At 52.6% G+C, this 23,373-nt stretch overlaps 54 non-coding genes across 54 annotated transcripts; all 54 read right to left on the bottom strand.

The window, feature by feature from the left end:
* Window positions 1–5: 5 nt before the first annotated feature.
* On the bottom strand, window positions 6–77 carry Trnae-cuc. Its single transcript has one exon. It is a non-coding gene; the product is annotated as a tRNA-Glu (tRNA).
* A 279-nt stretch (window positions 78–356) lies between these two features.
* Window positions 357–438, bottom strand: Trnal-cag. The gene has a single exon. It is a non-coding gene; the product is annotated as a tRNA-Leu (tRNA).
* An 80-nt stretch (window positions 439–518) lies between these two features.
* Trnal-aag lies at window positions 519–600 on the bottom strand. The gene has a single exon. It is a non-coding gene; the product is annotated as a tRNA-Leu (tRNA).
* A 287-nt stretch (window positions 601–887) lies between these two features.
* On the bottom strand, window positions 888–959 carry Trnah-gug. The gene has a single exon. It is a non-coding gene; the product is annotated as a tRNA-His (tRNA).
* A 382-nt stretch (window positions 960–1,341) lies between these two features.
* Trnae-cuc lies at window positions 1,342–1,413 on the bottom strand. Its single transcript has one exon. It is a non-coding gene; the product is annotated as a tRNA-Glu (tRNA).
* A 279-nt stretch (window positions 1,414–1,692) lies between these two features.
* On the bottom strand, window positions 1,693–1,774 carry Trnal-cag. Its single transcript has one exon. It is a non-coding gene; the product is annotated as a tRNA-Leu (tRNA).
* An 80-nt stretch (window positions 1,775–1,854) lies between these two features.
* On the bottom strand, window positions 1,855–1,936 carry Trnal-cag. The gene has a single exon. It is a non-coding gene; the product is annotated as a tRNA-Leu (tRNA).
* Window positions 1,937–2,016: 80 nt separating this feature from the next.
* Window positions 2,017–2,098, bottom strand: Trnal-aag. Its single transcript has one exon. It is a non-coding gene; the product is annotated as a tRNA-Leu (tRNA).
* Window positions 2,099–2,385: 287 nt separating this feature from the next.
* On the bottom strand, window positions 2,386–2,457 carry Trnah-gug. The gene has a single exon. It is a non-coding gene; the product is annotated as a tRNA-His (tRNA).
* Window positions 2,458–2,839: 382 nt separating this feature from the next.
* Window positions 2,840–2,911, bottom strand: Trnae-cuc. Its single transcript has one exon. It is a non-coding gene; the product is annotated as a tRNA-Glu (tRNA).
* A 279-nt stretch (window positions 2,912–3,190) lies between these two features.
* Window positions 3,191–3,272, bottom strand: Trnal-cag. Its single transcript has one exon. It is a non-coding gene; the product is annotated as a tRNA-Leu (tRNA).
* An 80-nt stretch (window positions 3,273–3,352) lies between these two features.
* On the bottom strand, window positions 3,353–3,434 carry Trnal-cag. Its single transcript has one exon. It is a non-coding gene; the product is annotated as a tRNA-Leu (tRNA).
* Window positions 3,435–3,514: 80 nt separating this feature from the next.
* On the bottom strand, window positions 3,515–3,596 carry Trnal-aag. The gene has a single exon. It is a non-coding gene; the product is annotated as a tRNA-Leu (tRNA).
* A 287-nt stretch (window positions 3,597–3,883) lies between these two features.
* Window positions 3,884–3,955, bottom strand: Trnah-gug. The gene has a single exon. It is a non-coding gene; the product is annotated as a tRNA-His (tRNA).
* Window positions 3,956–4,337: 382 nt separating this feature from the next.
* On the bottom strand, window positions 4,338–4,409 carry Trnae-cuc. Its single transcript has one exon. It is a non-coding gene; the product is annotated as a tRNA-Glu (tRNA).
* A 279-nt stretch (window positions 4,410–4,688) lies between these two features.
* Window positions 4,689–4,770, bottom strand: Trnal-cag. Its single transcript has one exon. It is a non-coding gene; the product is annotated as a tRNA-Leu (tRNA).
* Window positions 4,771–4,850: 80 nt separating this feature from the next.
* On the bottom strand, window positions 4,851–4,932 carry Trnal-aag. The gene has a single exon. It is a non-coding gene; the product is annotated as a tRNA-Leu (tRNA).
* A 287-nt stretch (window positions 4,933–5,219) lies between these two features.
* On the bottom strand, window positions 5,220–5,291 carry Trnah-gug. Its single transcript has one exon. It is a non-coding gene; the product is annotated as a tRNA-His (tRNA).
* Window positions 5,292–5,673: 382 nt separating this feature from the next.
* Window positions 5,674–5,745, bottom strand: Trnae-cuc. The gene has a single exon. It is a non-coding gene; the product is annotated as a tRNA-Glu (tRNA).
* Window positions 5,746–6,024: 279 nt separating this feature from the next.
* Trnal-cag lies at window positions 6,025–6,106 on the bottom strand. The gene has a single exon. It is a non-coding gene; the product is annotated as a tRNA-Leu (tRNA).
* An 80-nt stretch (window positions 6,107–6,186) lies between these two features.
* Trnal-aag lies at window positions 6,187–6,268 on the bottom strand. Its single transcript has one exon. It is a non-coding gene; the product is annotated as a tRNA-Leu (tRNA).
* A 287-nt stretch (window positions 6,269–6,555) lies between these two features.
* On the bottom strand, window positions 6,556–6,627 carry Trnah-gug. Its single transcript has one exon. It is a non-coding gene; the product is annotated as a tRNA-His (tRNA).
* A 382-nt stretch (window positions 6,628–7,009) lies between these two features.
* On the bottom strand, window positions 7,010–7,081 carry Trnae-cuc. The gene has a single exon. It is a non-coding gene; the product is annotated as a tRNA-Glu (tRNA).
* Window positions 7,082–7,360: 279 nt separating this feature from the next.
* Window positions 7,361–7,442, bottom strand: Trnal-cag. The gene has a single exon. It is a non-coding gene; the product is annotated as a tRNA-Leu (tRNA).
* Window positions 7,443–7,522: 80 nt separating this feature from the next.
* Trnal-aag lies at window positions 7,523–7,604 on the bottom strand. The gene has a single exon. It is a non-coding gene; the product is annotated as a tRNA-Leu (tRNA).
* Window positions 7,605–7,891: 287 nt separating this feature from the next.
* Window positions 7,892–7,963, bottom strand: Trnah-gug. Its single transcript has one exon. It is a non-coding gene; the product is annotated as a tRNA-His (tRNA).
* Window positions 7,964–8,345: 382 nt separating this feature from the next.
* Trnae-cuc lies at window positions 8,346–8,417 on the bottom strand. The gene has a single exon. It is a non-coding gene; the product is annotated as a tRNA-Glu (tRNA).
* Window positions 8,418–8,696: 279 nt separating this feature from the next.
* Window positions 8,697–8,778, bottom strand: Trnal-cag. Its single transcript has one exon. It is a non-coding gene; the product is annotated as a tRNA-Leu (tRNA).
* An 80-nt stretch (window positions 8,779–8,858) lies between these two features.
* Trnal-aag lies at window positions 8,859–8,940 on the bottom strand. Its single transcript has one exon. It is a non-coding gene; the product is annotated as a tRNA-Leu (tRNA).
* Window positions 8,941–9,227: 287 nt separating this feature from the next.
* On the bottom strand, window positions 9,228–9,299 carry Trnah-gug. The gene has a single exon. It is a non-coding gene; the product is annotated as a tRNA-His (tRNA).
* Window positions 9,300–9,681: 382 nt separating this feature from the next.
* Window positions 9,682–9,753, bottom strand: Trnae-cuc. The gene has a single exon. It is a non-coding gene; the product is annotated as a tRNA-Glu (tRNA).
* A 279-nt stretch (window positions 9,754–10,032) lies between these two features.
* Trnal-cag lies at window positions 10,033–10,114 on the bottom strand. Its single transcript has one exon. It is a non-coding gene; the product is annotated as a tRNA-Leu (tRNA).
* Window positions 10,115–10,194: 80 nt separating this feature from the next.
* On the bottom strand, window positions 10,195–10,276 carry Trnal-aag. Its single transcript has one exon. It is a non-coding gene; the product is annotated as a tRNA-Leu (tRNA).
* Window positions 10,277–10,563: 287 nt separating this feature from the next.
* On the bottom strand, window positions 10,564–10,635 carry Trnah-gug. Its single transcript has one exon. It is a non-coding gene; the product is annotated as a tRNA-His (tRNA).
* A 382-nt stretch (window positions 10,636–11,017) lies between these two features.
* Trnae-cuc lies at window positions 11,018–11,089 on the bottom strand. The gene has a single exon. It is a non-coding gene; the product is annotated as a tRNA-Glu (tRNA).
* Window positions 11,090–11,368: 279 nt separating this feature from the next.
* Window positions 11,369–11,450, bottom strand: Trnal-cag. Its single transcript has one exon. It is a non-coding gene; the product is annotated as a tRNA-Leu (tRNA).
* An 80-nt stretch (window positions 11,451–11,530) lies between these two features.
* Trnal-aag lies at window positions 11,531–11,612 on the bottom strand. The gene has a single exon. It is a non-coding gene; the product is annotated as a tRNA-Leu (tRNA).
* Window positions 11,613–11,899: 287 nt separating this feature from the next.
* On the bottom strand, window positions 11,900–11,971 carry Trnah-gug. Its single transcript has one exon. It is a non-coding gene; the product is annotated as a tRNA-His (tRNA).
* A 382-nt stretch (window positions 11,972–12,353) lies between these two features.
* Window positions 12,354–12,425, bottom strand: Trnae-cuc. The gene has a single exon. It is a non-coding gene; the product is annotated as a tRNA-Glu (tRNA).
* A 279-nt stretch (window positions 12,426–12,704) lies between these two features.
* Trnal-cag lies at window positions 12,705–12,786 on the bottom strand. Its single transcript has one exon. It is a non-coding gene; the product is annotated as a tRNA-Leu (tRNA).
* Window positions 12,787–12,866: 80 nt separating this feature from the next.
* On the bottom strand, window positions 12,867–12,948 carry Trnal-aag. The gene has a single exon. It is a non-coding gene; the product is annotated as a tRNA-Leu (tRNA).
* A 287-nt stretch (window positions 12,949–13,235) lies between these two features.
* Trnah-gug lies at window positions 13,236–13,307 on the bottom strand. Its single transcript has one exon. It is a non-coding gene; the product is annotated as a tRNA-His (tRNA).
* Window positions 13,308–13,689: 382 nt separating this feature from the next.
* Trnae-cuc lies at window positions 13,690–13,761 on the bottom strand. Its single transcript has one exon. It is a non-coding gene; the product is annotated as a tRNA-Glu (tRNA).
* Window positions 13,762–14,040: 279 nt separating this feature from the next.
* Trnal-cag lies at window positions 14,041–14,122 on the bottom strand. The gene has a single exon. It is a non-coding gene; the product is annotated as a tRNA-Leu (tRNA).
* Window positions 14,123–14,202: 80 nt separating this feature from the next.
* Window positions 14,203–14,284, bottom strand: Trnal-aag. The gene has a single exon. It is a non-coding gene; the product is annotated as a tRNA-Leu (tRNA).
* A 287-nt stretch (window positions 14,285–14,571) lies between these two features.
* Window positions 14,572–14,643, bottom strand: Trnah-gug. Its single transcript has one exon. It is a non-coding gene; the product is annotated as a tRNA-His (tRNA).
* Window positions 14,644–15,025: 382 nt separating this feature from the next.
* On the bottom strand, window positions 15,026–15,097 carry Trnae-cuc. The gene has a single exon. It is a non-coding gene; the product is annotated as a tRNA-Glu (tRNA).
* Window positions 15,098–15,376: 279 nt separating this feature from the next.
* Window positions 15,377–15,458, bottom strand: Trnal-cag. The gene has a single exon. It is a non-coding gene; the product is annotated as a tRNA-Leu (tRNA).
* Window positions 15,459–15,538: 80 nt separating this feature from the next.
* On the bottom strand, window positions 15,539–15,620 carry Trnal-aag. The gene has a single exon. It is a non-coding gene; the product is annotated as a tRNA-Leu (tRNA).
* A 287-nt stretch (window positions 15,621–15,907) lies between these two features.
* Window positions 15,908–15,979, bottom strand: Trnah-gug. The gene has a single exon. It is a non-coding gene; the product is annotated as a tRNA-His (tRNA).
* Window positions 15,980–16,361: 382 nt separating this feature from the next.
* Window positions 16,362–16,433, bottom strand: Trnae-cuc. The gene has a single exon. It is a non-coding gene; the product is annotated as a tRNA-Glu (tRNA).
* A 279-nt stretch (window positions 16,434–16,712) lies between these two features.
* Window positions 16,713–16,794, bottom strand: Trnal-cag. The gene has a single exon. It is a non-coding gene; the product is annotated as a tRNA-Leu (tRNA).
* An 80-nt stretch (window positions 16,795–16,874) lies between these two features.
* Window positions 16,875–16,956, bottom strand: Trnal-aag. Its single transcript has one exon. It is a non-coding gene; the product is annotated as a tRNA-Leu (tRNA).
* Window positions 16,957–17,243: 287 nt separating this feature from the next.
* Window positions 17,244–17,315, bottom strand: Trnah-gug. The gene has a single exon. It is a non-coding gene; the product is annotated as a tRNA-His (tRNA).
* Between the last annotated feature and the right edge of the window lie 6,058 nt (window positions 17,316–23,373).

Raw genomic sequence — 23,373 nt, 5'->3', positions numbered from 1 at the left:
CGAATTTCCGGTACCGGGAATCGAACCCGGGCCTCCTGGGTGAGAGCCAGGTATCCTAGCCACTAGACCACACCGGATAGCGACGCAAGTGCTCCTACAGCGAACACAGCAAACTGTACACACGCTACTTGACGACAACGGCAAAAATGTAGCGTTTCCACTTTGTAGAACGGCATGCTCGGGACACATTTCGTGGAGACGAACGCCAGCAACCGTGACACCAGACTGCGCCTGTGAATCCTGTCGTTGCACCACGCACTGTGCTGCTACGACAATTTAAGAAAGAGACGCTCACGGCTTGCTGCGCTGTTCCCTTCGCGGGCAATCAGTGCTCCTGTTTTCGAGACAGAAAACAGTGGCAGCGGTGGGATTCGAACCCACGCCTCCGAAGAGACTGGTGCCTGAAACCAGCGCCTTAGACCGCTCGGCCACGCTACCTACGCGCCACGGTGGTCACAGTAGCTGCGTTCTTACCCACGAGACCACACCGCAATGGCACAAAAACGAGAAGTAAAAACTGGCAGCGGTGGGATTCGAACCCACGCCTCCGAAGAGACTGGTGCCTTAAACCAGCGCCTTAGACCGCTCGGCCACGCTACCTGCGTCAGTGCTTTTCGCTTTTGTAGAAATAGTGCACGACACAGCTTCCTGTTCTGCTGCGACTGGCTGCTCATCCGTTGCACCTCAAACAACTGCCCTTTTCGAATAGAGATTAACTACACAGGCGGCTGCCCGCGCTCTGGTGCGACGGCGTTGCGTGTTGATAATGAGCTGGTAGTGCCACCTGCAGCCTGCGTAACATGAGTGAAAAATCAAGAGGGCACCGTGATTTCAAACACTGAGTCACTATCGTCATTGCAGCGACAGCAAGGCAAAAGTTTAAAAAGTGCCGTGACCAGGATTCGAACCTGGGTTATTGCGGCCACAACGCAATGTCCTAACCACTAGACGATCACGGCCACGCAAGCACCGCCGACAGCAGCTCTCGCGACTGCAAGTGGCGATGGACAGCAAAGCTCAGCCCACACACCACTGTGTCTCCCCACAGCTGCGTCAGACGCGGTCTCCATTACATGTATACTGGCAAACGAACGTGTCTGCGCTGTTAGGACACTAAGCAGTGTGGTTAGCTGCATTCAACCCCCGTGGCAATGTCTTGCAGTCCTCCAGCTCTGTTGACCACAGTTAGGTGCCTCGATAAGAGGTGGACAGGTGTCGCATCGCTCTCGCCGTCACTTGTTACCACGAATCGTACTTAACGTAGTTTTCTGCAAGCGTCAGCGTAGCGTCAGTCGAGCTAAGTCGGGCCAAGTCGCATAAGAGGAGCAACAAAATGCGAATTTCCGGTACCGGGAATCGAACCCGGGCCTCCTGGGTGAGAGCCAGGTATCCTAGCCACTAGACCACACCGGATAGCGACGCAAGTGCTCCTACAGCGAACACAGCAAACTGTACACACGCTACTTGACGACAACGGCAAAAATGTAGCGTTTCCACTTTGTAGAACGGCATGCTCGGGACACATTTCGTGGAGACGAACGCCAGCAACCGTGACACCAGACTGCGCCTGTGAATCCTGTCGTTGCACCACGCACTGTGCTGCTACGACAATTTAAGAAAGAGACGCTCACGGCTTGCTGCGCTGTTCCCTTCGCGGGCAATCAGTGCTCCTGTTTTCGAGACAGAAAACAGTGGCAGCGGTGGGATTCGAACCCACGCCTCCGAAGAGACTGGTGCCTGAAACCAGCGCCTTAGACCGCTCGGCCACGCTACCTACGCGCCACGGTGGTCACAGTAGCTGCGTTCTTACCCACGAGACCACACCGCAATGGCACAAAAACGAGAAGTAAAAACTGGCAGCGGTGGGATTCGAACCCACGCCTCCGAAGAGACTGGTGCCTGAAACCAGCGCCTTAGACCGCTCGGCCACGCTACCTACGCGCCACGGTGGTCACAGTAGCTGCGTTCTTACCCACGAGACCACACCGCAATGGCACAAAAACGAGAAGTAAAAACTGGCAGCGGTGGGATTCGAACCCACGCCTCCGAAGAGACTGGTGCCTTAAACCAGCGCCTTAGACCGCTCGGCCACGCTACCTGCGTCAGTGCTTTTCGCTTTTGTAGAAATAGTGCACGACACAGCTTCCTGTTCTGCTGCGACTGGCTGCTCATCCGTTGCACCTCAAACAACTGCCCTTTTCGAATAGAGATTAACTACACAGGCGGCTGCCCGCGCTCTGGTGCGACGGCGTTGCGTGTTGATAATGAGCTGGTAGTGCCACCTGCAGCCTGCGTAACATGAGTGAAAAATCAAGAGGGCACCGTGATTTCAAACACTGAGTCACTATCGTCATTGCAGCGACAGCAAGGCAAAAGTTTAAAAAGTGCCGTGACCAGGATTCGAACCTGGGTTATTGCGGCCACAACGCAATGTCCTAACCACTAGACGATCACGGCCACGCAAGCACCGCCGACAGCAGCTCTCGCGACTGCAAGTGGCGATGGACAGCAAAGCTCAGCCCACACACCACTGTGTCTCCCCACAGCTGCGTCAGACGCGGTCTCCATTACATGTATACTGGCAAACGAACGTGTCTGCGCTGTTAGGACACTAAGCAGTGTGGTTAGCTGCATTCAACCCCCGTGGCAATGTCTTGCAGTCCTCCAGCTCTGTTGACCACAGTTAGGTGCCTCGATAAGAGGTGGACAGGTGTCGCATCGCTCTCGCCGTCACTTGTTACCACGAATCGTACTTAACGTAGTTTTCTGCAAGCGTCAGCGTAGCGTCAGTCGAGCTAAGTCGGGCCAAGTCGCATAAGAGGAGCAACAAAATGCGAATTTCCGGTACCGGGAATCGAACCCGGGCCTCCTGGGTGAGAGCCAGGTATCCTAGCCACTAGACCACACCGGATAGCGACGCAAGTGCTCCTACAGCGAACACAGCAAACTGTACACACGCTACTTGACGACAACGGCAAAAATGTAGCGTTTCCACTTTGTAGAACGGCATGCTCGGGACACATTTCGTGGAGACGAACGCCAGCAACCGTGACACCAGACTGCGCCTGTGAATCCTGTCGTTGCACCACGCACTGTGCTGCTACGACAATTTAAGAAAGAGACGCTCACGGCTTGCTGCGCTGTTCCCTTCGCGGGCAATCAGTGCTCCTGTTTTCGAGACAGAAAACAGTGGCAGCGGTGGGATTCGAACCCACGCCTCCGAAGAGACTGGTGCCTGAAACCAGCGCCTTAGACCGCTCGGCCACGCTACCTACGCGCCACGGTGGTCACAGTAGCTGCGTTCTTACCCACGAGACCACACCGCAATGGCACAAAAACGAGAAGTAAAAACTGGCAGCGGTGGGATTCGAACCCACGCCTCCGAAGAGACTGGTGCCTGAAACCAGCGCCTTAGACCGCTCGGCCACGCTACCTACGCGCCACGGTGGTCACAGTAGCTGCGTTCTTACCCACGAGACCACACCGCAATGGCACAAAAACGAGAAGTAAAAACTGGCAGCGGTGGGATTCGAACCCACGCCTCCGAAGAGACTGGTGCCTTAAACCAGCGCCTTAGACCGCTCGGCCACGCTACCTGCGTCAGTGCTTTTCGCTTTTGTAGAAATAGTGCACGACACAGCTTCCTGTTCTGCTGCGACTGGCTGCTCATCCGTTGCACCTCAAACAACTGCCCTTTTCGAATAGAGATTAACTACACAGGCGGCTGCCCGCGCTCTGGTGCGACGGCGTTGCGTGTTGATAATGAGCTGGTAGTGCCACCTGCAGCCTGCGTAACATGAGTGAAAAATCAAGAGGGCACCGTGATTTCAAACACTGAGTCACTATCGTCATTGCAGCGACAGCAAGGCAAAAGTTTAAAAAGTGCCGTGACCAGGATTCGAACCTGGGTTATTGCGGCCACAACGCAATGTCCTAACCACTAGACGATCACGGCCACGCAAGCACCGCCGACAGCAGCTCTCGCGACTGCAAGTGGCGATGGACAGCAAAGCTCAGCCCACACACCACTGTGTCTCCCCACAGCTGCGTCAGACGCGGTCTCCATTACATGTATACTGGCAAACGAACGTGTCTGCGCTGTTAGGACACTAAGCAGTGTGGTTAGCTGCATTCAACCCCCGTGGCAATGTCTTGCAGTCCTCCAGCTCTGTTGACCACAGTTAGGTGCCTCGATAAGAGGTGGACAGGTGTCGCATCGCTCTCGCCGTCACTTGTTACCACGAATCGTACTTAACGTAGTTTTCTGCAAGCGTCAGCGTAGCGTCAGTCGAGCTAAGTCGGGCCAAGTCGCATAAGAGGAGCAACAAAATGCGAATTTCCGGTACCGGGAATCGAACCCGGGCCTCCTGGGTGAGAGCCAGGTATCCTAGCCACTAGACCACACCGGATAGCGACGCAAGTGCTCCTACAGCGAACACAGCAAACTGTACACACGCTACTTGACGACAACGGCAAAAATGTAGCGTTTCCACTTTGTAGAACGGCATGCTCGGGACACATTTCGTGGAGACGAACGCCAGCAACCGTGACACCAGACTGCGCCTGTGAATCCTGTCGTTGCACCACGCACTGTGCTGCTACGACAATTTAAGAAAGAGACGCTCACGGCTTGCTGCGCTGTTCCCTTCGCGGGCAATCAGTGCTCCTGTTTTCGAGACAGAAAACAGTGGCAGCGGTGGGATTCGAACCCACGCCTCCGAAGAGACTGGTGCCTGAAACCAGCGCCTTAGACCGCTCGGCCACGCTACCTACGCGCCACGGTGGTCACAGTAGCTGCGTTCTTACCCACGAGACCACACCGCAATGGCACAAAAACGAGAAGTAAAAACTGGCAGCGGTGGGATTCGAACCCACGCCTCCGAAGAGACTGGTGCCTTAAACCAGCGCCTTAGACCGCTCGGCCACGCTACCTGCGTCAGTGCTTTTCGCTTTTGTAGAAATAGTGCACGACACAGCTTCCTGTTCTGCTGCGACTGGCTGCTCATCCGTTGCACCTCAAACAACTGCCCTTTTCGAATAGAGATTAACTACACAGGCGGCTGCCCGCGCTCTGGTGCGACGGCGTTGCGTGTTGATAATGAGCTGGTAGTGCCACCTGCAGCCTGCGTAACATGAGTGAAAAATCAAGAGGGCACCGTGATTTCAAACACTGAGTCACTATCGTCATTGCAGCGACAGCAAGGCAAAAGTTTAAAAAGTGCCGTGACCAGGATTCGAACCTGGGTTATTGCGGCCACAACGCAATGTCCTAACCACTAGACGATCACGGCCACGCAAGCACCGCCGACAGCAGCTCTCGCGACTGCAAGTGGCGATGGACAGCAAAGCTCAGCCCACACACCACTGTGTCTCCCCACAGCTGCGTCAGACGCGGTCTCCATTACATGTATACTGGCAAACGAACGTGTCTGCGCTGTTAGGACACTAAGCAGTGTGGTTAGCTGCATTCAACCCCCGTGGCAATGTCTTGCAGTCCTCCAGCTCTGTTGACCACAGTTAGGTGCCTCGATAAGAGGTGGACAGGTGTCGCATCGCTCTCGCCGTCACTTGTTACCACGAATCGTACTTAACGTAGTTTTCTGCAAGCGTCAGCGTAGCGTCAGTCGAGCTAAGTCGGGCCAAGTCGCATAAGAGGAGCAACAAAATGCGAATTTCCGGTACCGGGAATCGAACCCGGGCCTCCTGGGTGAGAGCCAGGTATCCTAGCCACTAGACCACACCGGATAGCGACGCAAGTGCTCCTACAGCGAACACAGCAAACTGTACACACGCTACTTGACGACAACGGCAAAAATGTAGCGTTTCCACTTTGTAGAACGGCATGCTCGGGACACATTTCGTGGAGACGAACGCCAGCAACCGTGACACCAGACTGCGCCTGTGAATCCTGTCGTTGCACCACGCACTGTGCTGCTACGACAATTTAAGAAAGAGACGCTCACGGCTTGCTGCGCTGTTCCCTTCGCGGGCAATCAGTGCTCCTGTTTTCGAGACAGAAAACAGTGGCAGCGGTGGGATTCGAACCCACGCCTCCGAAGAGACTGGTGCCTGAAACCAGCGCCTTAGACCGCTCGGCCACGCTACCTACGCGCCACGGTGGTCACAGTAGCTGCGTTCTTACCCACGAGACCACACCGCAATGGCACAAAAACGAGAAGTAAAAACTGGCAGCGGTGGGATTCGAACCCACGCCTCCGAAGAGACTGGTGCCTTAAACCAGCGCCTTAGACCGCTCGGCCACGCTACCTGCGTCAGTGCTTTTCGCTTTTGTAGAAATAGTGCACGACACAGCTTCCTGTTCTGCTGCGACTGGCTGCTCATCCGTTGCACCTCAAACAACTGCCCTTTTCGAATAGAGATTAACTACACAGGCGGCTGCCCGCGCTCTGGTGCGACGGCGTTGCGTGTTGATAATGAGCTGGTAGTGCCACCTGCAGCCTGCGTAACATGAGTGAAAAATCAAGAGGGCACCGTGATTTCAAACACTGAGTCACTATCGTCATTGCAGCGACAGCAAGGCAAAAGTTTAAAAAGTGCCGTGACCAGGATTCGAACCTGGGTTATTGCGGCCACAACGCAATGTCCTAACCACTAGACGATCACGGCCACGCAAGCACCGCCGACAGCAGCTCTCGCGACTGCAAGTGGCGATGGACAGCAAAGCTCAGCCCACACACCACTGTGTCTCCCCACAGCTGCGTCAGACGCGGTCTCCATTACATGTATACTGGCAAACGAACGTGTCTGCGCTGTTAGGACACTAAGCAGTGTGGTTAGCTGCATTCAACCCCCGTGGCAATGTCTTGCAGTCCTCCAGCTCTGTTGACCACAGTTAGGTGCCTCGATAAGAGGTGGACAGGTGTCGCATCGCTCTCGCCGTCACTTGTTACCACGAATCGTACTTAACGTAGTTTTCTGCAAGCGTCAGCGTAGCGTCAGTCGAGCTAAGTCGGGCCAAGTCGCATAAGAGGAGCAACAAAATGCGAATTTCCGGTACCGGGAATCGAACCCGGGCCTCCTGGGTGAGAGCCAGGTATCCTAGCCACTAGACCACACCGGATAGCGACGCAAGTGCTCCTACAGCGAACACAGCAAACTGTACACACGCTACTTGACGACAACGGCAAAAATGTAGCGTTTCCACTTTGTAGAACGGCATGCTCGGGACACATTTCGTGGAGACGAACGCCAGCAACCGTGACACCAGACTGCGCCTGTGAATCCTGTCGTTGCACCACGCACTGTGCTGCTACGACAATTTAAGAAAGAGACGCTCACGGCTTGCTGCGCTGTTCCCTTCGCGGGCAATCAGTGCTCCTGTTTTCGAGACAGAAAACAGTGGCAGCGGTGGGATTCGAACCCACGCCTCCGAAGAGACTGGTGCCTGAAACCAGCGCCTTAGACCGCTCGGCCACGCTACCTACGCGCCACGGTGGTCACAGTAGCTGCGTTCTTACCCACGAGACCACACCGCAATGGCACAAAAACGAGAAGTAAAAACTGGCAGCGGTGGGATTCGAACCCACGCCTCCGAAGAGACTGGTGCCTTAAACCAGCGCCTTAGACCGCTCGGCCACGCTACCTGCGTCAGTGCTTTTCGCTTTTGTAGAAATAGTGCACGACACAGCTTCCTGTTCTGCTGCGACTGGCTGCTCATCCGTTGCACCTCAAACAACTGCCCTTTTCGAATAGAGATTAACTACACAGGCGGCTGCCCGCGCTCTGGTGCGACGGCGTTGCGTGTTGATAATGAGCTGGTAGTGCCACCTGCAGCCTGCGTAACATGAGTGAAAAATCAAGAGGGCACCGTGATTTCAAACACTGAGTCACTATCGTCATTGCAGCGACAGCAAGGCAAAAGTTTAAAAAGTGCCGTGACCAGGATTCGAACCTGGGTTATTGCGGCCACAACGCAATGTCCTAACCACTAGACGATCACGGCCACGCAAGCACCGCCGACAGCAGCTCTCGCGACTGCAAGTGGCGATGGACAGCAAAGCTCAGCCCACACACCACTGTGTCTCCCCACAGCTGCGTCAGACGCGGTCTCCATTACATGTATACTGGCAAACGAACGTGTCTGCGCTGTTAGGACACTAAGCAGTGTGGTTAGCTGCATTCAACCCCCGTGGCAATGTCTTGCAGTCCTCCAGCTCTGTTGACCACAGTTAGGTGCCTCGATAAGAGGTGGACAGGTGTCGCATCGCTCTCGCCGTCACTTGTTACCACGAATCGTACTTAACGTAGTTTTCTGCAAGCGTCAGCGTAGCGTCAGTCGAGCTAAGTCGGGCCAAGTCGCATAAGAGGAGCAACAAAATGCGAATTTCCGGTACCGGGAATCGAACCCGGGCCTCCTGGGTGAGAGCCAGGTATCCTAGCCACTAGACCACACCGGATAGCGACGCAAGTGCTCCTACAGCGAACACAGCAAACTGTACACACGCTACTTGACGACAACGGCAAAAATGTAGCGTTTCCACTTTGTAGAACGGCATGCTCGGGACACATTTCGTGGAGACGAACGCCAGCAACCGTGACACCAGACTGCGCCTGTGAATCCTGTCGTTGCACCACGCACTGTGCTGCTACGACAATTTAAGAAAGAGACGCTCACGGCTTGCTGCGCTGTTCCCTTCGCGGGCAATCAGTGCTCCTGTTTTCGAGACAGAAAACAGTGGCAGCGGTGGGATTCGAACCCACGCCTCCGAAGAGACTGGTGCCTGAAACCAGCGCCTTAGACCGCTCGGCCACGCTACCTACGCGCCACGGTGGTCACAGTAGCTGCGTTCTTACCCACGAGACCACACCGCAATGGCACAAAAACGAGAAGTAAAAACTGGCAGCGGTGGGATTCGAACCCACGCCTCCGAAGAGACTGGTGCCTTAAACCAGCGCCTTAGACCGCTCGGCCACGCTACCTGCGTCAGTGCTTTTCGCTTTTGTAGAAATAGTGCACGACACAGCTTCCTGTTCTGCTGCGACTGGCTGCTCATCCGTTGCACCTCAAACAACTGCCCTTTTCGAATAGAGATTAACTACACAGGCGGCTGCCCGCGCTCTGGTGCGACGGCGTTGCGTGTTGATAATGAGCTGGTAGTGCCACCTGCAGCCTGCGTAACATGAGTGAAAAATCAAGAGGGCACCGTGATTTCAAACACTGAGTCACTATCGTCATTGCAGCGACAGCAAGGCAAAAGTTTAAAAAGTGCCGTGACCAGGATTCGAACCTGGGTTATTGCGGCCACAACGCAATGTCCTAACCACTAGACGATCACGGCCACGCAAGCACCGCCGACAGCAGCTCTCGCGACTGCAAGTGGCGATGGACAGCAAAGCTCAGCCCACACACCACTGTGTCTCCCCACAGCTGCGTCAGACGCGGTCTCCATTACATGTATACTGGCAAACGAACGTGTCTGCGCTGTTAGGACACTAAGCAGTGTGGTTAGCTGCATTCAACCCCCGTGGCAATGTCTTGCAGTCCTCCAGCTCTGTTGACCACAGTTAGGTGCCTCGATAAGAGGTGGACAGGTGTCGCATCGCTCTCGCCGTCACTTGTTACCACGAATCGTACTTAACGTAGTTTTCTGCAAGCGTCAGCGTAGCGTCAGTCGAGCTAAGTCGGGCCAAGTCGCATAAGAGGAGCAACAAAATGCGAATTTCCGGTACCGGGAATCGAACCCGGGCCTCCTGGGTGAGAGCCAGGTATCCTAGCCACTAGACCACACCGGATAGCGACGCAAGTGCTCCTACAGCGAACACAGCAAACTGTACACACGCTACTTGACGACAACGGCAAAAATGTAGCGTTTCCACTTTGTAGAACGGCATGCTCGGGACACATTTCGTGGAGACGAACGCCAGCAACCGTGACACCAGACTGCGCCTGTGAATCCTGTCGTTGCACCACGCACTGTGCTGCTACGACAATTTAAGAAAGAGACGCTCACGGCTTGCTGCGCTGTTCCCTTCGCGGGCAATCAGTGCTCCTGTTTTCGAGACAGAAAACAGTGGCAGCGGTGGGATTCGAACCCACGCCTCCGAAGAGACTGGTGCCTGAAACCAGCGCCTTAGACCGCTCGGCCACGCTACCTACGCGCCACGGTGGTCACAGTAGCTGCGTTCTTACCCACGAGACCACACCGCAATGGCACAAAAACGAGAAGTAAAAACTGGCAGCGGTGGGATTCGAACCCACGCCTCCGAAGAGACTGGTGCCTTAAACCAGCGCCTTAGACCGCTCGGCCACGCTACCTGCGTCAGTGCTTTTCGCTTTTGTAGAAATAGTGCACGACACAGCTTCCTGTTCTGCTGCGACTGGCTGCTCATCCGTTGCACCTCAAACAACTGCCCTTTTCGAATAGAGATTAACTACACAGGCGGCTGCCCGCGCTCTGGTGCGACGGCGTTGCGTGTTGATAATGAGCTGGTAGTGCCACCTGCAGCCTGCGTAACATGAGTGAAAAATCAAGAGGGCACCGTGATTTCAAACACTGAGTCACTATCGTCATTGCAGCGACAGCAAGGCAAAAGTTTAAAAAGTGCCGTGACCAGGATTCGAACCTGGGTTATTGCGGCCACAACGCAATGTCCTAACCACTAGACGATCACGGCCACGCAAGCACCGCCGACAGCAGCTCTCGCGACTGCAAGTGGCGATGGACAGCAAAGCTCAGCCCACACACCACTGTGTCTCCCCACAGCTGCGTCAGACGCGGTCTCCATTACATGTATACTGGCAAACGAACGTGTCTGCGCTGTTAGGACACTAAGCAGTGTGGTTAGCTGCATTCAACCCCCGTGGCAATGTCTTGCAGTCCTCCAGCTCTGTTGACCACAGTTAGGTGCCTCGATAAGAGGTGGACAGGTGTCGCATCGCTCTCGCCGTCACTTGTTACCACGAATCGTACTTAACGTAGTTTTCTGCAAGCGTCAGCGTAGCGTCAGTCGAGCTAAGTCGGGCCAAGTCGCATAAGAGGAGCAACAAAATGCGAATTTCCGGTACCGGGAATCGAACCCGGGCCTCCTGGGTGAGAGCCAGGTATCCTAGCCACTAGACCACACCGGATAGCGACGCAAGTGCTCCTACAGCGAACACAGCAAACTGTACACACGCTACTTGACGACAACGGCAAAAATGTAGCGTTTCCACTTTGTAGAACGGCATGCTCGGGACACATTTCGTGGAGACGAACGCCAGCAACCGTGACACCAGACTGCGCCTGTGAATCCTGTCGTTGCACCACGCACTGTGCTGCTACGACAATTTAAGAAAGAGACGCTCACGGCTTGCTGCGCTGTTCCCTTCGCGGGCAATCAGTGCTCCTGTTTTCGAGACAGAAAACAGTGGCAGCGGTGGGATTCGAACCCACGCCTCCGAAGAGACTGGTGCCTGAAACCAGCGCCTTAGACCGCTCGGCCACGCTACCTACGCGCCACGGTGGTCACAGTAGCTGCGTTCTTACCCACGAGACCACACCGCAATGGCACAAAAACGAGAAGTAAAAACTGGCAGCGGTGGGATTCGAACCCACGCCTCCGAAGAGACTGGTGCCTTAAACCAGCGCCTTAGACCGCTCGGCCACGCTACCTGCGTCAGTGCTTTTCGCTTTTGTAGAAATAGTGCACGACACAGCTTCCTGTTCTGCTGCGACTGGCTGCTCATCCGTTGCACCTCAAACAACTGCCCTTTTCGAATAGAGATTAACTACACAGGCGGCTGCCCGCGCTCTGGTGCGACGGCGTTGCGTGTTGATAATGAGCTGGTAGTGCCACCTGCAGCCTGCGTAACATGAGTGAAAAATCAAGAGGGCACCGTGATTTCAAACACTGAGTCACTATCGTCATTGCAGCGACAGCAAGGCAAAAGTTTAAAAAGTGCCGTGACCAGGATTCGAACCTGGGTTATTGCGGCCACAACGCAATGTCCTAACCACTAGACGATCACGGCCACGCAAGCACCGCCGACAGCAGCTCTCGCGACTGCAAGTGGCGATGGACAGCAAAGCTCAGCCCACACACCACTGTGTCTCCCCACAGCTGCGTCAGACGCGGTCTCCATTACATGTATACTGGCAAACGAACGTGTCTGCGCTGTTAGGACACTAAGCAGTGTGGTTAGCTGCATTCAACCCCCGTGGCAATGTCTTGCAGTCCTCCAGCTCTGTTGACCACAGTTAGGTGCCTCGATAAGAGGTGGACAGGTGTCGCATCGCTCTCGCCGTCACTTGTTACCACGAATCGTACTTAACGTAGTTTTCTGCAAGCGTCAGCGTAGCGTCAGTCGAGCTAAGTCGGGCCAAGTCGCATAAGAGGAGCAACAAAATGCGAATTTCCGGTACCGGGAATCGAACCCGGGCCTCCTGGGTGAGAGCCAGGTATCCTAGCCACTAGACCACACCGGATAGCGACGCAAGTGCTCCTACAGCGAACACAGCAAACTGTACACACGCTACTTGACGACAACGGCAAAAATGTAGCGTTTCCACTTTGTAGAACGGCATGCTCGGGACACATTTCGTGGAGACGAACGCCAGCAACCGTGACACCAGACTGCGCCTGTGAATCCTGTCGTTGCACCACGCACTGTGCTGCTACGACAATTTAAGAAAGAGACGCTCACGGCTTGCTGCGCTGTTCCCTTCGCGGGCAATCAGTGCTCCTGTTTTCGAGACAGAAAACAGTGGCAGCGGTGGGATTCGAACCCACGCCTCCGAAGAGACTGGTGCCTGAAACCAGCGCCTTAGACCGCTCGGCCACGCTACCTACGCGCCACGGTGGTCACAGTAGCTGCGTTCTTACCCACGAGACCACACCGCAATGGCACAAAAACGAGAAGTAAAAACTGGCAGCGGTGGGATTCGAACCCACGCCTCCGAAGAGACTGGTGCCTTAAACCAGCGCCTTAGACCGCTCGGCCACGCTACCTGCGTCAGTGCTTTTCGCTTTTGTAGAAATAGTGCACGACACAGCTTCCTGTTCTGCTGCGACTGGCTGCTCATCCGTTGCACCTCAAACAACTGCCCTTTTCGAATAGAGATTAACTACACAGGCGGCTGCCCGCGCTCTGGTGCGACGGCGTTGCGTGTTGATAATGAGCTGGTAGTGCCACCTGCAGCCTGCGTAACATGAGTGAAAAATCAAGAGGGCACCGTGATTTCAAACACTGAGTCACTATCGTCATTGCAGCGACAGCAAGGCAAAAGTTTAAAAAGTGCCGTGACCAGGATTCGAACCTGGGTTATTGCGGCCACAACGCAATGTCCTAACCACTAGACGATCACGGCCACGCAAGCACCGCCGACAGCAGCTCTCGCGACTGCAAGTGGCGATGGACAGCAAAGCTCAGCCCACACACCACTGTGTCTCCCCACAGCTGCGTCAGACGCGGTCTCCATTACATGTATACTGGCAAACGAACGTGTCTGCGCTGTTAGGACACTAAGCAGTGTGGTTAGCTGCATTCAACCCCCGTGGCAATGTCTTGCAGTCCTCCAGCTCTGTTGACCACAGTTAGGTGCCTCGATAAGAGGTGGACAGGTGTCGCATCGCTCTCGCCGTCACTTGTTACCACGAATCGTACTTAACGTAGTTTTCTGCAAGCGTCAGCGTAGCGTCAGTCGAGCTAAGTCGGGCCAAGTCGCATAAGAGGAGCAACAAAATGCGAATTTCCGGTACCGGGAATCGAACCCGGGCTTCCTGGGTGAGAGCCAGGTATCCTAGCCACTAGACCACACCGGATAACGACGCAAGTGCTTCTCCAGGGAACGCAGCAAACTGCACGCACGCTACTTGACGACAACGGCAAAAATTTAGCGTTTCCACTTTGTAGAACGGCATGCTCGGGACACATTTCGTGGAGACGAACGCCAGCAACCGTGACACCAGACTGCGCCTGTGAATCCTGTCGTTGCACCACGCACTGTGCTGCTACGACAATTTAAGAAAGAGACGCTCACGGCTTGCTGCGCTGTTCCCTTCGCGGGCAATCAGTGCTCCCGTTTTCGAGACAGAAAACAGTGGCAGCGGTGGGATTCGAACCCACGCCTCCGAAGAGACTGGTGCCTGAAACCAGCGCCTTAGACCGCTCGGCCACGCTACCTACGCGCCACGGTGGTCACAGTAGCTGCGTTCTTACCCACGAGACCACACCGCAATGGCACAAAAACGAGAAGTAAAAACTGGCAGCGGTGGGATTCGAACCCACGCCTCCGAAGAGACTGGTGCCTTAAACCAGCGCCTTAGACCGCTCGGCCACGCTACCTGCGTCAGTGCTTTTCGCTTTTGTAGAAATAGTGCACGACACAGCTTCCTGTTCTGCTGCGACTGGCTGCTCATCCGTTGCACCTCAAACAACTGCCCTTTTCGAATAGAGATTAACTACACAGGCGGCTGCCCGCGCTCTGGTGCGACGGCGTTGCGTGTTGATAATGAGCTGGTAGTGCCACCTGCAGCCTGCGTAACATGAGTGAAAAATCAAGAGGGCACCGTGATTTCAAACACTGAGTCACTATCGTCATTGCAGCGACAGCAAGGCAAAAGTTTAAAAAGTGCCGTGACCAGGATTCGAACCTGGGTTATTGCGGCCACAACGCAATGTCCTAACCACTAGACGATCACGGCCACGCAAGCACCGCCGACAGCAGCTCTCGCGACTGCAAGTGGCGATGGACAGCAAAGCTCAGCCCACACACCACTGTGTCTCCCCACAGCTGCGTCAGACGCGGTCTCCATTACATGTATACTGGCAAACGAACGTGTCTGCGCTGTTAGGACACTAAGCAGTGTGGTTAGCTGCATTCAACCCCCGTGGCAATGTCTTGCAGTCCTCCAGCTCTGTTGACCACAGTTAGGTGCCTCGATAAGAGGTGGACAGGTGTCGCATCGCTCTCGCCGTCACTTGTTACCACGAATCGTACTTAACGTAGTTTTCTGCAAGCGTCAGCGTAGCGTCAGTCGAGCTAAGTCGGGCCAAGTCGCATAAGAGGAGCAACAAAATGCGAATTTCCGGTACCGGGAATCGAACCCGGGCCTCCTGGGTGAGAGCCAGGTATCCTAGCCACTAGACCACACCGGATAGCGACGCAAGTGCTCCTACAGCGAACACAGCAAACTGTACACACGCTACTTGACGACAACGGCAAAAATGTAGCGTTTCCACTTTGTAGAACGGCATGCTCGGGACACATTTCGTGGAGACGAACGCCAGCAACCGTGACACCAGACTGCGCCTGTGAATCCTGTCGTTGCACCACGCACTGTGCTGCTACGACAATTTAAGAAAGAGACGCTCACGGCTTGCTGCGCTGTTCCCTTCGCGGGCAATCAGTGCTCCTGTTTTCGAGACAGAAAACAGTGGCAGCGGTGGGATTCGAACCCACGCCTCCGAAGAGACTGGTGCCTGAAACCAGCGCCTTAGACCGCTCGGCCACGCTACCTACGCGCCACGGTGGTCACAGTAGCTGCGTTCTTACCCACGAGACCACACCGCAATGGCACAAAAACGAGAAGTAAAAACTGGCAGCGGTGGGATTCGAACCCACGCCTCCGAAGAGACTGGTGCCTTAAACCAGCGCCTTAGACCGCTCGGCCACGCTACCTGCGTCAGTGCTTTTCGCTTTTGTAGAAATAGTGCACGACACAGCTTCCTGTTCTGCTGCGACTGGCTGCTCATCCGTTGCACCTCAAACAACTGCCCTTTTCGAATAGAGATTAACTACACAGGCGGCTGCCCGCGCTCTGGTGCGACGGCGTTGCGTGTTGATAATGAGCTGGTAGTGCCACCTGCAGCCTGCGTAACATGAGTGAAAAATCAAGAGGGCACCGTGATTTCAAACACTGAGTCACTATCGTCATTGCAGCGACAGCAAGGCAAAAGTTTAAAAAGTGCCGTGACCAGGATTCGAACCTGGGTTATTGCGGCCACAACGCAATGTCCTAACCACTAGACGATCACGGCCACGCAAGCACCGCCGACAGCAGCTCTCGCGACTGCAAGTGGCGATGGACAGCAAAGCTCAGCCCACACACCACTGTGTCTCCCCACAGCTGCGTCAGACGCGGTCTCCATTACATGTATACTGGCAAACGAACGTGTCTGCGCTGTTAGGACACTAAGCAGTGTGGTTAGCTGCATTCAACCCCCGTGGCAATGTCTTGCAGTCCTCCAGCTCTGTTGACCACAGTTAGGTGCCTCGATAAGAGGTGGACAGGTGTCGCATCGCTCTCGCCGTCACTTGTTACCACGAATCGTACTTAACGTAGTTTTCTGCAAGCGTCAGCGTAGCGTCAGTCGAGCTAAGTCGGGCCAAGTCGCATAAGAGGAGCAACAAAATGCGAATTTCCGGTACCGGGAATCGAACCCGGGCTTCCTGGGTGAGAGCCAGGTATCCTAGCCACTAGACCACACCGGATAACGACGCAAGTGCTTCTCCAGGGAACGCAGCAAACTGCACGCACGCTACTTGACGACAACGGCAAAAATTTAGCGTTTCCACTTTGTAGAACGGCATGCTCGGGACACATTTCGTGGAGACGAACGCCAGCAACCGTGACACCAGACTGCGCCTGTGAATCCTGTCGTTGCACCACGCACTGTGCTGCTACGACAATTTAAGAAAGAGACGCTCACGGCTTGCTGCGCTGTTCCCTTCGCGGGCAATCAGTGCTCCCGTTTTCGAGACAGAAAACAGTGGCAGCGGTGGGATTCGAACCCACGCCTCCGAAGAGACTGGTGCCTGAAACCAGCGCCTTAGACCGCTCGGCCACGCTACCTACGCGCCACGGTGGTCACAGTAGCTGCGTTCTTACCCACGAGACCACACCGCAATGGCACAAAAACGAGAAGTAAAAACTGGCAGCGGTGGGATTCGAACCCACGCCTCCGAAGAGACTGGTGCCTTAAACCAGCGCCTTAGACCGCTCGGCCACGCTACCTGCGTCAGTGCTTTTCGCTTTTGTAGAAATAGTGCACGACACAGCTTCCTGTTCTGCTGCGACTGGCTGCTCATCCGTTGCACCTCAAACAACTGCCCTTTTCGAATAGAGATTAACTACACAGGCGGCTGCCCGCGCTCTGGTGCGACGGCGTTGCGTGTTGATAATGAGCTGGTAGTGCCACCTGCAGCCTGCGTAACATGAGTGAAAAATCAAGAGGGCACCGTGATTTCAAACACTGAGTCACTATCGTCATTGCAGCGACAGCAAGGCAAAAGTTTAAAAAGTGCCGTGACCAGGATTCGAACCTGGGTTATTGCGGCCACAACGCAATGTCCTAACCACTAGACGATCACGGCCACGCAAGCACCGCCGACAGCAGCTCTCGCGACTGCAAGTGGCGATGGACAGCAAAGCTCAGCCCACACACCACTGTGTCTCCCCACAGCTGCGTCAGACGCGGTCTCCATTACATGTATACTGGCAAACGAACGTGTCTGCGCTGTTAGGACACTAAGCAGTGTGGTTAGCTGCATTCAACCCCCGTGGCAATGTCTTGCAGTCCTCCAGCTCTGTTGACCACAGTTAGGTGCCTCGATAAGAGGTGGACAGGTGTCGCATCGCTCTCGCCGTCACTTGTTACCACGAATCGTACTTAACGTAGTTTTCTGCAAGCGTCAGCGTAGCGTCAGTCGAGCTAAGTCGGGCCAAGTCGCATAAGAGGAGCAACAAAATGCGAATTTCCGGTACCGGGAATCGAACCCGGGCCTCCTGGGTGAGAGCCACGTGTCCTAGCCACTTTTTTTTTTTTTTTTTTTTTTAACTTAACCACTTTTTTTTTTGTTTTTGTGTTAAACCATTTTAATGACCCAGTGCAGCTCGGTGGAGGCGTGTTGGGCAAGGGTCGAATCCTGAGGCCTGGCCATGACGTCTCCTCCTCCCTGCACTGAAGCACAGTGGCACCAATACGTAGTAATTGTCCTTGGTTCGGAGTCTCATGATACTGATATGTGGACACGGGGCTTATTTATGCGTTGTCTATCTAAACAGGTAAAAGCTTGGCAGGAAGGCAAAATAACTAAGAGCTAGCGTGAATGTCTCCCCTATCATGAAGTGAGATCATTATCCCCCTATACCGGTGCCATTAATGCAACTGGCGCAGGAGCGAGCAATAGAAGTGGAAACTTAACCAATCCCCTGCTTTTCGAAAACAATACTGAGCATGTTCGCAAAGTCCCTCTTAAGATGTGGGAAAGATTGTTGCGTCCAGTACTCATGAAGCATGTAACCAGTAAACGAAATAAAATCGGAAATACCATCACCATCAACCACTGCAAAAATGTAACGGCCAAGAAGCCACATAATGGTGTTGTTCTTTGTCCGGGGATAAAAAACCGTGTCCGGCCAGCAGAGAATATCAGTTGTAAAAGCTGATTCCGAGCTTCTGGTGAGTAACGCCAATTGTCGGCGCAGCCAGTACCACATGCGAAGACGGTCAGCGCAGGTAAATCGATGTGGGAGTGTATCAATACAACCACACGTTTGACAAAGCGGAGTGACACTTAAACCTATACGATGAAGTCGTTCGTTCGTAGGAATCAGCTGATTAACTACCTTATACCATAGGGAGGCAACAGTTGCGGAATGAACGGGTAAGCTGATATTCGTCCATATGTTACGCCAATGAAAACGGGGATATTGTAAAACAATCGGGATGGAAGAAGAAGACCTGTGCCATTTGTCAAGCAGTGTTCGCGTAGTAAAAACAGGACTACGTTGTAAGTGGAGATCCAGATAACTAATCTCAATGTAGAAGTCCCGAACATGCCGTAGCTTCGCATTTAGAGGCCCTACGTTAATAGGCGGTGACAAGCTCGCAGGACGAACGACATGGAATAATCGCGAAGTAACAGTCGGGGACTCAGAAAATAAAAGATGGAGGGTGCGCTTAACATAAAGGGCAGCAGCCTTGACACGGACATCGGTGAACGACAAGCCGCCCTCAAGTCGCGGCTTCGTAAGAACATCACAACGTAATTTAAAAATGTGCCCCCGCCAAATATACCTGTTAATAAGCTGGACCATTTTTGCACCCTGCATTCTGGGAAGCGGAAACAATTGAGCAACGTAATATACTTTACATAAAACATAAGTGTCTAATACATGCTTTTTTTTGCAGTAGCGGTATCGAACGCCATGAGTGTTCGAATAAAACACCTTGAAGCTTGGAAATGGCCACTTGCCAATTTTTCGCAGCCATACGAAGAGGACACCGTTCAAGATAGATACCTAAATGTGTATGATGTTCAACAGCCGTAACCCACGGAACAACCACATGTTCAAAGCCCCGCAAATTCAGGAGTTTGCTTTTACGGGGGTTGATACGAGAACCTGAGGCCGCAGAAAATTTATCTAGTTCCATTTTCAACGGCGGCACTTCTGCGGTGGAACGAAGCAAAACAACCAAATCATCAGCATAAGCTGTTGCTGTCAGGGTAACCCCAGAGATCGTAAGACCACGAAGTGTCGAGTTGAGACGTGTGAGGAGTGGTTGAAGGGAGAGAGCATAAAGGGTCATGGATAAAGGGCTACCTTGCGGGACGCCACGTTTAATATCAATGACCTTCGTCAGCTGTCCATTAATGTCAATCTTAGCAGAAATGCCAGTCGTCATATTCTTAAGAACCAGCAGCGCCTTTTCATTAAAACCGAGTCGGCGCAGCAGAAGCTCTAAAAACGAATGGGACACACGATCAAAAGCCTTACTAAAATCAACAAATAAAAGCGCACAGGAAAGATTGGTGACAGCGACAATCGACACAATATCACGATACCCCGCCAGAGGCGTCAAGATGGAGCGCCCTGGAAAGCAGCTTTGACAAGGAGTTATCACAGGTGTAAGCAAGAGGGATAGACGTGCATTAACAGCCCTAGCAGCCGTCTTATAATCAAAATTTAAAAGGGTTAAAGGACGAAAGTCACTAGCTGTCTTCAAACCAGCAGATTTCGGTATCAGGACAACCGTACCTCTCTTGAAATCGGCTGAAATTGTGCCACCATTCAAAATTTCATTTACTATATCCGTAAAAACAGGCCCTATAATAGTCCAAAAGCGAACAAAAAACTCCTTAGGAAGGCCATCCGGACCAGGAGATCTGTGAGATGGTGAACAAGCAATGAAAGCTGAAATTTCGTCTGCAGTAAAAGGAGCTAAAAATTCCATATTATGGTCCTCTGTTAAAACTGATGGGATAGCAGTTAAAATCTCGTCAACATCAAGCGGATCAGAATCAGCCACAGCATATAAGGTCTCATAGTAGCAGGTAAGTTCATGGGTTATTTGATTCTGTAAGGTAAGCCGGCGACCATCAGCTGCCATAAGGCCGTCAATCAATACACGTCGACGGTTCTTGTGGTGACGAAACAGATGGTACATGGAAGTCATTTCATGTGCTAAGGTGGACGGCGGTTTAGATTTAATCTTCAATCCTTCCATCTGAAGCCGTTTAATACTAAGGAGCTTGGCTTTAATTTTCCGAACCTCAGAAAGGTGGGCACATGTCATTCGAGAAGTATCATAAAGTTCGCGAAGCACCGAATAATAATACTCAAAAGTCAGTTTCAGATCTCGCGCTCTGTGATAACTGTAGGACATTAAAGTGCGACGTAGTTTTGGCTTCGCACAGTGGATCCACCAGTGAAGCTTAGACGGATAGTATCGCAGAGAACGTAAACACATGTCCCACGCCGTCTGTATTAGAGGTTCGATGTCAGGGTCAACGAGCAAGGAGACATTTAATTTCCACAGTGGCCGATAAAGTTTAAGAGGCTGACGCTCCAAATTAATGATAACCGCAAGGGCACAATGATCCGTAAAACTGGCTGGAATAACATCTACATTTAAAACAGAAACACTAAGGGGATCAGAAATATACAATCGGTCCAGTCGACTACTTGACGTGGCAGTAAAAAATGTAAATTTAACTAAAGTGGGGTGTTTAACCTCCCACGCATCGCGTAGTCGTAGTTGACGTACAAGAGAATGTAGCTCGAAACAATAATTAAAATGAGGGGATTGGTCCTTAGCTTGTAATACACAATTAAAATCACCCCCCAATATCAAAGTCGCAGGATTTTTGCGTAAAAGATAAATCAGATCCTCTTTATAAAAACGAGACCTTTCCTGCCGTTTGCTGGAACCAGAGGGGGCGTAAATATTAACCAAGGTGGTGTCAAATAACCGACAACCAATACCCCTTCCCGAGTCTAAGAGCTCAATTTCGGTAACGGGGATACCGTCACGAATTAGTAAGGCAGTACCTGTGGAAAACTCAGGCGCAAAATTTATAATAGTGCGAAAGCCAGGAACAAACAGGTGTGCAACGGAGACTTCCTGCAGGAAAACAACATCAGCTGCAGAGTCATAAATGAACTGCTGCAGAGACGCTAACTTCAGAGCAGATTGAATGCTATTTATATTTAAGGTAATAAACGTGTACGCCTGCAACATCAACCAAAAAAGGGAGAATGAACCCTAATTACACCACATTAGAAGCAACTACATCCAGATCATCAACATCAGACATGGCAGAGGGTGATTGCCCGGAATCAACGGAATCAGAGTCATCCTTTGCATGCTTGTGTTTTTTCCGCACCGCGTGAAGATTGGGGGGCACTTTCACCCGACGGCGTATCTGATGCACACCAGATTCAAGAGCAGGTGGAGTGGGGGGTTCGAGATCAGGCACGTCAACCAAGGCATCCGAAGGATTATCAGGGCGAGAAGAATCAGAAGAAGGAGCAAGCAAGGGGAAAACTGTATCAGGAACATCGGCACCGGCATCAGAAGGTGTAGGTATTGGAAGTGTAGGAGGTGGAGAGATAGGTTTGGAATCCGCTGAAGCGGAGCGCGCAGTTCTAGAAGCGATTTTCCGACAAACAGCTGTCTGCACCGAAGTGTCGTCAACATGTTGTGATGCCTGTGTCGGGAGGAATGTCAACACCACCTCGACCGAACGTTGGGGCTCTTGCGCCGACAGCGTGGCAGCAGGTTTGACGTCATCAGGCAAAGCAGGAGACACAGTGGGAACAGAATCCAAAACAATCATGGGAGATTCCGGAATTCTCTCGTCAGATTCGCAAACCGGCTGCGAAACAGCAGCTTCGTCATCAGTGCTACCGGTATCACTAGCACGACGGCGTTTGTTATTGGAAACAGACGGGATCGGTGTAGAAGCAGCCGATACATCTGGGCGAGTGGGTAACGGGGGAAAACCTGCATCAGAGGAAGGTGTCAGTTGTTGTGAAGAATCTACTGCAGGAGGCTGGCACGAGACAGTGGAGGAAGCTGCTGGCACAAGATCGGCAACCGTTAATTTGCGGCGTTGTGCTAGCCCATTTTTAAGCACAAACACCCGCTTAGGGCAATTAGCACGAACATGACCATTTTCATTACATAGAAAACACGTACCAACTTGCCCCTCATAAGTAAGATGAACACGATAACCACATACAACCAGATGGGACGGTATATTCGACTTAATATGCATTTCAACCGATCTGATACCATTATAACATTGCAGCTTATGTTGTGCAGACCAACGTTCATTTCGAATTGACCGAACGGTACCATAACCAAGCAAAGCGTCCTTGAGATAACTGTTTTCAACTTCAGGGGTAAATTATAAACCCGAACTGTGGTATACGTAATTTCCGCATTTGAAACAGTAACACTGCTAACAGAACCATCTCTATGACGGAACGACACTTGCTCACCATGTTTAAGTAAAATCTTATCTAGCAAAACCGGGTTCAACAATTTCACAAAAAAGCAGTAAAGTTCTGTGTCAAAATACGCCGTATGTACCTGGTCCGATGTAATTCCAATCGTATCCACAATCCATTCGTGAATTTCCAACGAAGTTGGTTGAACATTCCTGGTGGCCTTGTTAAACTGAAAACTGAGAGTACACTTCCGCGGAAACAACCGGGAAGCCATAACACTTAATTAATGCGGCAAAAGCCGCTATACAACACAAGACACAACACAAACACTAAGGCGACGAAACAACGAAGAAAAGAAGACAAAGAAACGTCACACACAGAAAGTAAATAGTCACAACCCGAGGGAAACGGCGGATCGAATACACAGCACGTCCGATCGCTGTCGCGTCTCAAGCGGAACTGCGCCCCTGAGCTAAGGAGGCTGTTACAGCTTACACCTCTTTGCGATCGCCACAGCCCTCGAGAAAAATACATTTCAGAGTCCAGAAAATGCGTACAAAGATTTACTCTGCCACAACAATTCGCTACCACTGAGGTCCACAGCGATGACTGACGGGTGCTGCCGTCTTTCGTCTATCGTCATCTGTGATCTTGGCTCAGGCCCGAAAAGACACGCTATTTCGAAATTTTCGG

The sequence above is a fragment of the Schistocerca americana genome, unplaced genomic scaffold (assembly GCF_021461395.2).
Source record: "Schistocerca americana isolate TAMUIC-IGC-003095 unplaced genomic scaffold, iqSchAmer2.1 HiC_scaffold_263, whole genome shotgun sequence".
Classification (NCBI taxonomy): Eukaryota; Metazoa; Arthropoda; class Insecta; order Orthoptera; family Acrididae; genus Schistocerca; species Schistocerca americana.
Note: the sequence above shows the minus strand (reverse complement) of the source record. Positions and strands in the feature narration are given on the sequence as shown.